Source organism: Bubalus bubalis, chromosome 2 (assembly GCF_019923935.1).
Source record: "Bubalus bubalis isolate 160015118507 breed Murrah chromosome 2, NDDB_SH_1, whole genome shotgun sequence".
In the NCBI taxonomy this organism is placed as follows: Eukaryota; Metazoa; Chordata; class Mammalia; order Artiodactyla; family Bovidae; genus Bubalus; species Bubalus bubalis.
Window position 1 is genome coordinate 67,601,827 of NC_059158.1, and position 11,324 is coordinate 67,613,150.

Consider the following 11,324-nt stretch of genomic DNA (forward strand, 5'->3'; position numbering starts at 1 on the left):
TCCTGATGAGAGATAAAGTGGTTTGCTGGCTCCTCACTCTCAAACCAGAATTAATCCTTTCATGGAAATTAGACACCCACAATGTCTGAGAGCATGGTGCTTTAGTGCCTTCCAAAAGGCCTGAAAGTTCGAGACAAAGTACCTAGTAGTGTCCAAGAACTTTAAAAGAAAAGAAAGTAAGGGGAAGGAGGAGAGGCCAGGGATGAAGCTCTCCTTTGAGGAGTCTTGGTTTATGTGACATACAGGTAAGTGTGGCCATTATTGCAGACCATCTGAGGCTAGAAGGCAGCATGCTTCAGGCAATGGACAACCACCAGGAAAGAGAGTGAAAAAGATGTGTTTCTTTCCTTCTGCCTTCATTCACATCAAGAAAAGGCTGATATTCTGTCCTCAAACCCAAACATTATAATACACCAGGTCAATTACACAGTTCTTTTAGATGGGGTTCAGTTCAGTTCCGTTCAGTCACTCAGTCGTGTCCAACTCTTTGTGACCCCATGAATCACAGCACGCCAGACCTCCCTATCCATCACCAACTCCTGGAGTTCACGCAAGCTCATGTCCATTGAGGCGGTGAGGCCATCCAGCCATATCATCCTCTGTCGTCCCCTTCTCCTCCTGCCCCCAATCCCTCCCAGCATCAGAGTCTTTTCCAATGAGTCAACTCTTCACATGAGGTGGCCAAAGTACTGGAGTTTCAGCTTTAGCATCCATCCTTCCAATGAACACCCAGGGCTGATCTCCTTCAGAATGGACTGGTTGGATCTCCTTGCAGTCCAAGGGACTCTCAAGAGTCTTCTCCAACACCACACTTCAAAAGCATCAATTCTTTGGCACTCAGCTTTCTTCACAGTCCAAATCTCACATCCATACATGACCACTGGAAAAACCATATCCTTGACTAGACTGACCTTTGTTGGCAAAGTAATCTCTCTGCTTTTGAATATGCTATCTAGGTTGGTCATAACTTTCCTTCCAAAGAGTAAGTGTCTTTTAATTTCATGGCTGCAATCACCATTCACAGTGATTTTGGAGCCCCCCAAAATAAAGTCTGACACTGTTTCCCCATCTATTTCCCATGAAATAATGGGACCAGATGCCATGATCTTCGTTTTCTGAATGTTGAGCTTTAAGCCAACTTTTTCACTCTCCTCTTGCACTTTCATCAAGAGGCTTTTTAGTTCCTCTTCACTTTCTGCCATAAGGGTGGTGTCATCTGCATATCTGAGGTTATTGATATTTTACCCAGCAATCTTGATTCCAGCTTGTGCTTCTTCCAGCCCAGCGTTTCTCATGATGTACTCTGCATATAGTGGTGGATTCATGTTGATAAATGGCAAAACCAATACAATATTGTAAAGTTAAAAAATAAAATAAAAGAATTTTAAAAAAAAAGAAGCAGGGTGACAATACACAGCCTTGACGTACTCCTTTTCCTATTTGGAACCAGTCTGTTGTTCCATGTCCATTCTAACTGTTGCTTCCTGATGTGCATATAGGTTTCTCAAGAGGCAGGTCAGGTGGTCTGGTATTCCCATCTCTTTCAGAATTTTCCACAGTTTATTGTGATCCACACAGTCAAAAGCTTTGGCATAGTCAATAAAGCAGAAATAAATGTTTTTCTAGAACTCTCTTGCTTTTTCGATGATCCAGCAGATGCTGGCAATTTAGACAGGGTAAGTTTGTGCAAAATATGAATTGCTCATCTCCATAACTTTACTGAAATGAAAATTTAACTTTAATTTCTGAGTAATAAATCATATTCATCTTTAGAATATGAATATGAACTTTACTAAATATAAGCCACATACTAAATGATACATTTCAAGATGTTTCTAGACTTTTGGAAATGCTAATTGAACACAGATTAGTTTCTGGTTTCACCCCAGGTTAAGAATAATCTTTCCCCCTGGCTTTGAAGAGCACAGCAGGTCATCCTGTTCAATATAGGCCTTTAAGCAACATAAAAGACTGTCCTTGCTTTCACTACATTCCTTGTTTTCAAGTTTCTCAGAAACAAGATAGCATAAGTGTTATATGAACACTTTGAACATTAGCAGTATAATAAAACAATAAGGAGTTCTTAAAAATGATTTATTGAAATAGCTTATCTATCTTGATGACCTCCATTCATGAAAAAAGAGATACTGTAGGATAACTAGATGTTTTTAATGCAAATGATGTCAAGATGAAAAACAAACTGAGTTTGCAGAGAGCAACTGTATGCAGAAAAATTCCTAAATTAGTCTAAAACTTGGAATGTCTCAAACATCTGTTGGTGATTCTTGGAAAAAATATGTATTTCTAGTAGGTAATAACTTTTACTTTGCAAATCAAAAGACAGTCATTAAAATAATTCAGATGTGAAGTCTTTCAATCTTGTCAGAAGCAAGCTCATAGCTTCAATGCTCATGCATTCAATGGACATAATGTTTTTGTTACAATTCATTTTCACTGGCATAAACATGCACTTCAAAATTTCCTCTTATTTTTTCTTGGAATAATATGGTACAAGTTCTCAGAAATATTCTAATTTTATCACTTTATTCTTAGAACTTTAATCAGGACCATATAAAACTAATATTTCTTATCTTAAGCTTGAATGAAGAAGATAATAGATTTCTAAGAGCAGTTATATTTTTTTCATAATATATATCCATTAATAGAAGAAAGTCTATTTGCACAGTATTCTTCCTTTAAAGTTGGACAATAACTGAACACATCACTGACAAAAATATCAATTATAATTGGGACTCAATGGCTAAGATTGTAATAAACACTATAAAGGATTCTTCCTGTTTAAGGAATAATGTGTGTAAACACAAAGCAAAGTTTGTCTGTGTAGATAACAAAAGATGCATCTATTTTAAATAATTTTTGGACTCCAATGTCAAAAATAGTAATTGCAGTAATTTTTGAGTTTCTTTTAATTTGACGTCTATATAAATTAGGCTAAAACTTCACTTGAGTCGATGTTAAATAAACTGAATATGAAAATTTGTCAAAAAATCTTTCTCCTTGTAATGTTTTGAAGTAAAAAAGAAAAATTACTTATAACAAGTGAAATGAGGAAGAATATGAGATAAAGCTAGATGTTCTTGGGTGCCAGATTTGGCATTCATATAACACTCCATAGAATTGTATAACAAGAGTGAAAGTTTCCACCAGAGTAGCACTGAAGAATCATTCCCAAATTAGAATACCATGTGCTGAGGTGTTATCATACCATGCCCTCATCCCTTTCCAGTAGAGACTGCACAGTTAAATAATCCTTCACAAAGTATTTGTAAGTATACTTGTATGTGTTGTCTTCATTCTGAAAACACACACATATACCACCCCGTCTTCACAGTTCCATAACCTGACAATATTCATCAATTTGTTGTTGCTATTATTTAGTCACTAAGCCATATCTAACTCTTTTGCAACCCCATGGACTTAGCCCACAGCCTCCTCTGTCAACAGGATTTCCCAGGCAAGAATACTGGAGTGGGTTGCCAGTTCCTTCTCCAGGGAACCTTCCCAACCCAGGGATTAAACTTGTGTTTTCTGCATCAGCAAGTGGGATTTTTTTTTAATCACTGAGCCACCAAGGAAGCCCTCCTCTTCTATTACTGCCCTTTACAGTCAGAAGCAGACCCATTAGAAAAGACCCTGATGCTGGGAAACATGGAAGGCAGGAGGAGAAGAGATGACAGAGGACGAGATGGTTGGATGGCATCACCATCTCAATGGACATGAGTTTGGGCAAGCTCCAGGAGGTGGTGAAGGACAGGGAAGTCTGGTGTGCTGCAGTCCATAGGGTCTCAAAGAGTCAGACATGACTGAGCGACTGAACAACAACAATAGCTAAAATTAGAGTTGTGAAATCTTAACTGATTTACCTCTTATTTTCTCTTCAGGTTGGGAAGATCCCTTGGAGAAGGAAATGGCAATCCACTCCAGTACTATTGCCTGGAAAATCCCATGGACAGAGGAGCCTGGTAGGTTGCAGTCCATGGGGTCGCAAAGAGTCAGACACGACTGAGCGACTTCACGTTCATGTTCTCTTCAGCAGAAGGCAATATGAATTCTCCCCCACATTTTAATCATAATTCTCACCAATTTTTAACAAGCTCTTTGTTTCTACCTTCAAGAAAATACTTTAGTGCTTATCCGTTTTCTCAGTGGTTGGCACCACTGACCACTTCCTCCCATTAAACACTAGACTTACATGACCACATACTCTACTGGATTATCCTGTCTCTCTCCAGTTATCACTCTCGCTGATACACTTCTATGTCTCATGTCTGTATGTGAAATTCTAAAGTACCTCATTATTTTTTCCTTCTCATTTTACACAGGTGTGTGTGTGTGTGTGTGTGCTCACTCATGTATGACTCTTAGCGACCCCATGGACTGTAGTGTGCCAGGCTCTTCTGTCCATGGAAATTTCCAGGTGAGAATACTGGAGAGGGTAGCCATTTCCTACTCCAGGGCATCTTTCCAACCCAGGGATCTAACTTGCATCTCTTGTGTCTCCTGCATTGCCAGGTAGATTCTTTACCACTGTGCCACCTGGGAAGCCCAAGGTTAGTCATAGGTTTTAATCATATGCCGAACACTTCCAAATTAACATCTGCTCTCTAAATATATGTGTGCAACTGCCTACTCTGAAATTCCAATTCAAATCTCACAGACACCTCATATACATTCCCAAAATATCATCTCTCTACAAACAATTCTGTTCCTCCCCTTATACTGCCTATCAGTCAGTTCAGTTCACTTGCTCAGTCGTGTCCGACTCTTTGCGACCCCATGAATCGCAGCATGCCAGGGCTCCCTATCCATCACCAACTCCCGGAGTTCACCCAGACTCACATCCATCGAGTCAGTGATGCCATCCAGCCATCTCATCCTCTGTCATCCCCTTCTCCTCCTGCCCCCAATCCCTCCCAGCATCGGAGTCTTTTCCAATGAGTCAACTCTTCACATGAGGTGGCCAAAGTACTGGAGTTTCAGCTTTAGCATCATTCCTTCCAAAGAAATCCCAGGGCTGATCTCCTTCAGAATGGACTGGTTGGATCTCCTTGCAGTCCAAGGGACTCTCAAGAGTCTTCTCCAACACCACAGTTCAAAAGCATCAATTCTTCAGCGCTCAGCTTTCTTCACAGTCCAACTCTCACATCCATACATGACTACTGGAAAAACCGTAGCCTTGACTAGACGGACCTTTGCTGGCAAAGTAGTCTCTGCTTTTGAATATGCTATCTAGGTTGGTCATAACTTTCCTTCCAAGGAGTAAGCATCTTTTAATTTCATGGCTGCAGTCACCATCTGTAGTGATTTTGGAGCCCCCAAAAATAAAGTCTGACACTGTTTCCACTGTTTCCCCATCTATTTCCCATGAAGTAATGGGACCAGATGCCATGATCTTCGTTTTCTGAATGTTGAGCTTTAAGCCAACTTTTTCACTCTTCTCTTGCACTTTCATCAAGAGGCTTTTTAGTTCCTCTTCACTTTCTGCCATAAGGGTGGTGTCATCTGCATATCTGAGGTTATTGATATTTCTCCCGGCAATGTTGATTCCAGCTTGTGCTTCTTCCAGCCTAGAATTTCTCATGATGTACTCTGCATATAAGTTAAATAAACAGGGTGACAATATACAGCCTTGATATACTGCTTTTCCTATTTGGAACCAGTCTGTTGTTTCATGTCCATTCTAACTGTTGCTTCCTGACCTGCATATAGGTTTCTCAAGAGGCAGGTCAGGTGGTCTGGTATTCCCATCTCTTTCAGAATTTTCCATAGTTTATTGTGATTCACACAGTCAAAGGCTTTGGCATAGTCAATAAAGCAGAAATAGATGTTTTTCTGGAACTCTCTTGCTTTTTCAATGATCCAGCAGAAGTTGGCAATTTGATCTCTGGTTCCTCTGCCTTTTCTAAAACCAGCTTGAACATCAGGAAGTTCATGGTTCACGTATTGCTGAAGCCTGGCTTGGAGAATTTTGAGCATTACTTTACTAGCATGTGAGATGAGTGCAATTGTGCGGTAGTTTGAGCATTCTTTGGCATGGCCTTTCTTTGGGATTGGAATGAAAACTGCCCTTTTCCAGTCCTGTGGCCACTGCTGAGTTTTCCAAATTTGCTGGCATATTGAGTGCAGCACTTCCACAGCATCATCTTTCAGGATTTGAAATAGCTCAACTGGAATTGCATCACCTCCACTAGCTTTGTTTGTAGTGATGCTTTCTAAGGCCCACTTGACTTCACATTCCAGGATGTCTGGCTCTAGGTGACTGATCACACCATCATGATTATCTTGGTCATAAAGGTCTTTTTTGTACAGTTTTTCTGTGTTTTCCTGCCACCTCTTCTTAATATCTTCTGCTTCTGTTAGGTCCATACCATTTCTGTCCTTTATCAAGCCCATCTTTGCATGAAATGTTCCCTTAGTATCTCTAATTTTCTTGAAGAGATCTCTAGTCTTTCCCATTCTGTTGTTTTCCTCTATTTCTTTGCATTGGTCGCCTAGGAAGGCTTTCTTATCTTTTCTTGCTATTCTTTGAACTCTGCATTCAGATGCTTTTATCGTTCCTTTTCTCCTTTGCTTTTCACTTCTCTTCTTTTCACAGCTATTTGTAAGGCCTCCTCAGACAGTCATTTTGCTTTTTTGCATTTCTTTTCCATGGGGATGGTCTTGATCCCTGTCTCCTGTACAATGTCATGAACCTCTGTCCATAGTTCATCAGGTACTCTATCTATCAGATCTAGTCCCTTAAATCTATTTCTCACTTCTACTGTATAATCATAAGGGATTTGATTTAGGTCACACCTGAATGGTCTAGTGGTTTTCCCTACTTTCTTCAATTTAATATAAGGCAGTAGAAAAGCACAAGTTAACCCAGATTCAATCTTTTACTTCATTCCCCATAAGGTCCATAAGACACATATTTTTCTGGCCTCCTACTTAAAATCTCACCCTCTTAAAATGTCCTAACTTGTTTCTGTTCTGTCCTTTCCTCAACAGCAGTTTGTAGCATCTAACACACCAAATATTAACAGATTCATCTTGTCTATCATCCATTTTTTTTTCTCTAAAGTATAAGTTCCATGAGTTCAGAGACCCTTTTTTTGTCTTGTTTATAGCTGAGTGAGTGAGTGAAGTCACTCATTCGTGTCCGACTCTTTGCAACCCCGTGGACTGTAGCCTACCAGGATCCTCCATGGGCTTCTCCAGGCAAGAGTACTGGAGTGGGTTGCCATTTCCTTCTCCAGGGGATCTTCCTGACCCAGGGATTGAACCCTGGTCTCCCGCATTCCAGGCAGAAGCTTTAACCTCTGAGCCACCAGGGAAGCCCCTGTTTATAGTTGAATTAGTATCTAAACATAGTGTGTGATCAATTCAACTAGAGGAGCACATCCTGGGGAATTTCATCCTATATATGTATAGTCCAACAGTTGACCAAAGACCTAAGAAAAATTTCCACTCAGATACAGGTCTTCCATTTTAACTGTCCTGAAGCCAAACATCAACCAGCTTAGCAGGTACAAACTCATCCTTCATTTGGCAAAACTGATGCTCTCTACTTGGGTTCTCTCTCCTTACATTACAGTCTGGAAACTTGTTTGTGAGAAAGCCTGTGAGAATCTGGGGCTTCCTTCTCATCGTCCTCAGGATCAAACTCAAATTCCTGTGCTCCTTTGTAGACTCATATCTCCCCACCTCCCACGCCTCCAACATGCATTTTAAGTTACCTTCAGTTCCTATACATTTATGGTCTTCCTCACCTCCAGGCTCTTGCACATGCTGCTCTGCTATGCCTGGACCAGTCCCATATCTGACTAAGTCTAATCATCCACTCACACGTCATGTCTCCAGTGACTTCCCTGAGCTGAATTAAGTGTCCTGTGTGTGCTCATTTTGCACACCCCACTTTTCCCAATCATCATGTTTATTTCACAGTTTTATGATGATCTATTTACTTTTCCATACTCCCACTATACGATAAGCTTCTTGGGGGCAAACCCCATGTGTTATTTAGTGTTTCTTCTTCCTATTCACTAGGTTACTGAATAAATGTTTTTTGAAATTAATGCACAGTGGGATCTAGCAATTTGCTTGACAAGAATATTGCTTCTCAATCAATTATATGTCTCCATTCTGTGCAATAAACAAATTAAAACACAAATACACTTCACTCCAAGAGTAAGAAAAACAGGAGAAGGGAAACATATTTTAAAAGGCATGACACTGAAATTATACAAAATAAAAAAAATGTTTTTAATTATACAAAACAGAAGGAAAAGCCTTGGTTGTATCTGTGTCAGATACTGAATATATGAAAACCTCTATATTTTGGTTTTGTGTTATACATACAAAGTAAACTCAATTTTAAGGAGTTAGCCATTCAAGCTGTAATGTAACTCCTAACGTCTCCAGAGTTAGGCTGATTCCTAGTATCTTAACACTGTATGTTAGTTAGGAAGGAGAGTTTAGAACTATCTCATCCTCTTCATTCCATAGGTGAAAAGCTGAGTTTGAAGGAAATAAAGTGATTGTCTGAATTTCCACAGTCAAAGGTAGCACTATAAACCAAGTCTTTTATATCCCCTCAACTGTCCTCAAATTTATTATGTTCTGTATGAAAGATACATTGACCATTACCAACATTTACTAAAGTCCTGGTATGTGTTAAGGGAAACAACTCCTTATCTTAGGACCCAGTTAGATAACTATGAAAAAAAGTCACCACAAACACAGTAGAGGAACTGAAGACTGGGTGAGATCAGACAGAAGGGCCTCTTTTGAAGTGTCAAGGACTACGATAACCTGACCACTCCCTGTCAACTTATAGTTAGTTCATAATCTCATAATAAGCAATATGGATATTTAATCCTGAGCTCTCTAACAAGTGACTTTTCCTTAAAACAGAGTTTTTTACTTGGTTTCTATTGGATTTTAATGAATAACACATGTGGCAGTCAAAGATATGTTTAAATGAAACTGGGAAGAAAAGTATCATTGACCTCTTTCCACCAAGTAGTGATACTGAAAGCCACAAGACGATGAACGTTAGTGACTCCTATTTTCTGAACGTATTCAACACATGCTTTTCAGCGATCTTAAGTCCATTTTGAAACAAGGTGGGGCAACATAGAAATAAAAATGTGAGTTTTTGTTCTGTTTTTAATAAATGAGTACCAAAATAAAAATGCCTGAGTGGACATAATCTGAGAATCAGTTATATTTCAATAACATTTCTTATTTTTCTAACTCAGGGATTTAAATTCTTTAATTTTTTTTTTCTATTAGAAGATGTCTCATATCATGGCATTTATGTTTCTTTCGGAAAAGTTTTGATGAATAAGTTATTATACATATTTTCTGGTCCTGCTGTGTACTCTTCCAGTGGAGTTGAATGTTTTTATATTTTTCTCCCAAGATACTTCTTTCATTGCTGTTGATGTTGTGCAGTCACTAAGTCATGTCTGGTTCTTTGCAACCCCACTGACTGTAGCCTGACAGGCTCTTCTGTCCAGGGGGTTCTCCAGGCAAGAATACAAGAGTGCGTTACCACATACCTATAAGCAGCATTGAATTAAGCTACACTTTATAAACATGGACAGTTAGGTATGTGGGGGTTCACACTCTTTACCTAGCATCACAGAATTACTTAGCACATGACTCAGAAGTGGAAAATCTATGGACAGAGGAGCCTGGTGGGCTCTAGTCCATGAGGTCACAAAAAGTCAGACAGGATTGAGCAAATAACACTTCCACTTCTTTCAGAAGTGGAAACTTAGATCAGGATCATAGCACCAAGCTGGTTCTGAAAACAGATATTCACCTGCAATTAACAGGAAATGCCAACATAAGGCTCTGTCCAAAGAACAGCAGCATTTACTAAGTGTGTTTGAGGCACAAAAACTAATCACTTTACAATCATTAAATCAGTCAATTTCTTGTCATTTTTGTCTTATAGGTGAAGACATTCAGGTGCACACAGTTGAGTTGTTTGCCAGAGATTTAAAGCAAGCAAGCAGTACAGTTCAGTTCAGTTGCTCAGTCATGTCAGACTCTGAAACCCCAAGGGCTGCAGTACACCAGGCTTCCCTGTCCAACACCAACTCCTGGAGTTTACTCAAACTCATGTCCATACAGTCAGTGATGCCATCCAACCATCTCATCCTCTGTCATCCCCTTCTCCTCCAGCCTTCAATCTTTCCCAGCATCAGGGTCTTTTCAAATGACTCAGCTATTTGCATCAGGTGGCCAAAGTATTGGAGTTTCAGTTTCAGCATCAGTCCTTCCAATGAATATTCAGGACTGATTTCCTTTAGGATGGACTGGTTGGAGTTCCTTGCAGTCCAAGGGACTCTCAAGTCTTCTCCAACATCACAGTTCAAAACAATCAATTCTTCAGTGCTCAGCTTTCTTTATAGTCCAACTCTCACATCCATACATGACTACTGGGAAAACCATAGCCTTGACTAGACAGACCTTTGTTGGCAAAGTAATGTCTCTGCTTTTTAATATGCTGTCCAGGTTGGTTATAACCTTTCTTCCAAGGAGTAACCGTCTTTTAATTTCATGGCTGCAGTCACCATCTGCAGTGATTTTGGAGCCCCCAAAAATAAAGTCTATCACTGTTTCCCCATCTATTTCCCATGAAGTGATGGCACTGGATGCCATGATCTTAGTTTTCTGAATGTTGTGTTTTAAGCCAGGTTTTTCACTCTCCTCTTTCACTTTCCTCAAAAGGCTCTTTAGTTCTTCTTCACTTTCTGCCATAAGGGTGGTGTCATCTGTATATCTGAGGTTATTGATATTTCTCCCAGCAATCTTGATTCCAGCTTGTGCTTCTTCCAGCCCAGTGTTTCTCATGATGTAATCTACATATAAGTTAACTAAGCAGGGTGACTATATACAGCCTTGATGTACTCCTTTTTCTGATTTGGAACCAGTCTGTTGTTCCATGTCCAGTTCTAATTGTTGCTTCCTGACCTGCATACAGATTTCTCAAGAGGCAGGTCATGTGATCTAGTATTCCCATCTCTTTAAGAATTTTCCACAATTTGTTGTGATCCACACAGTCAAAGGCTTTGGCATAGTCAATAAAGCAGAACTAGATGTTTTTCTGGAATTCTCTTGCTTTTTCTGTGATCCAATGGATGTTAGCAATTTGACCTCTAGTTCCTCTGCCCTTTATAAATCCAGCTTGAACATCTGGAAGTTCACGGTTCATGTACTGTTGAAGTCTGGCTTGGAGAATTTTGAGCATTAGTTTGCTAGCCTGTGAGATGAGCGCAATTGTGTGGTAGTTTGAGCATTCTTTGGCA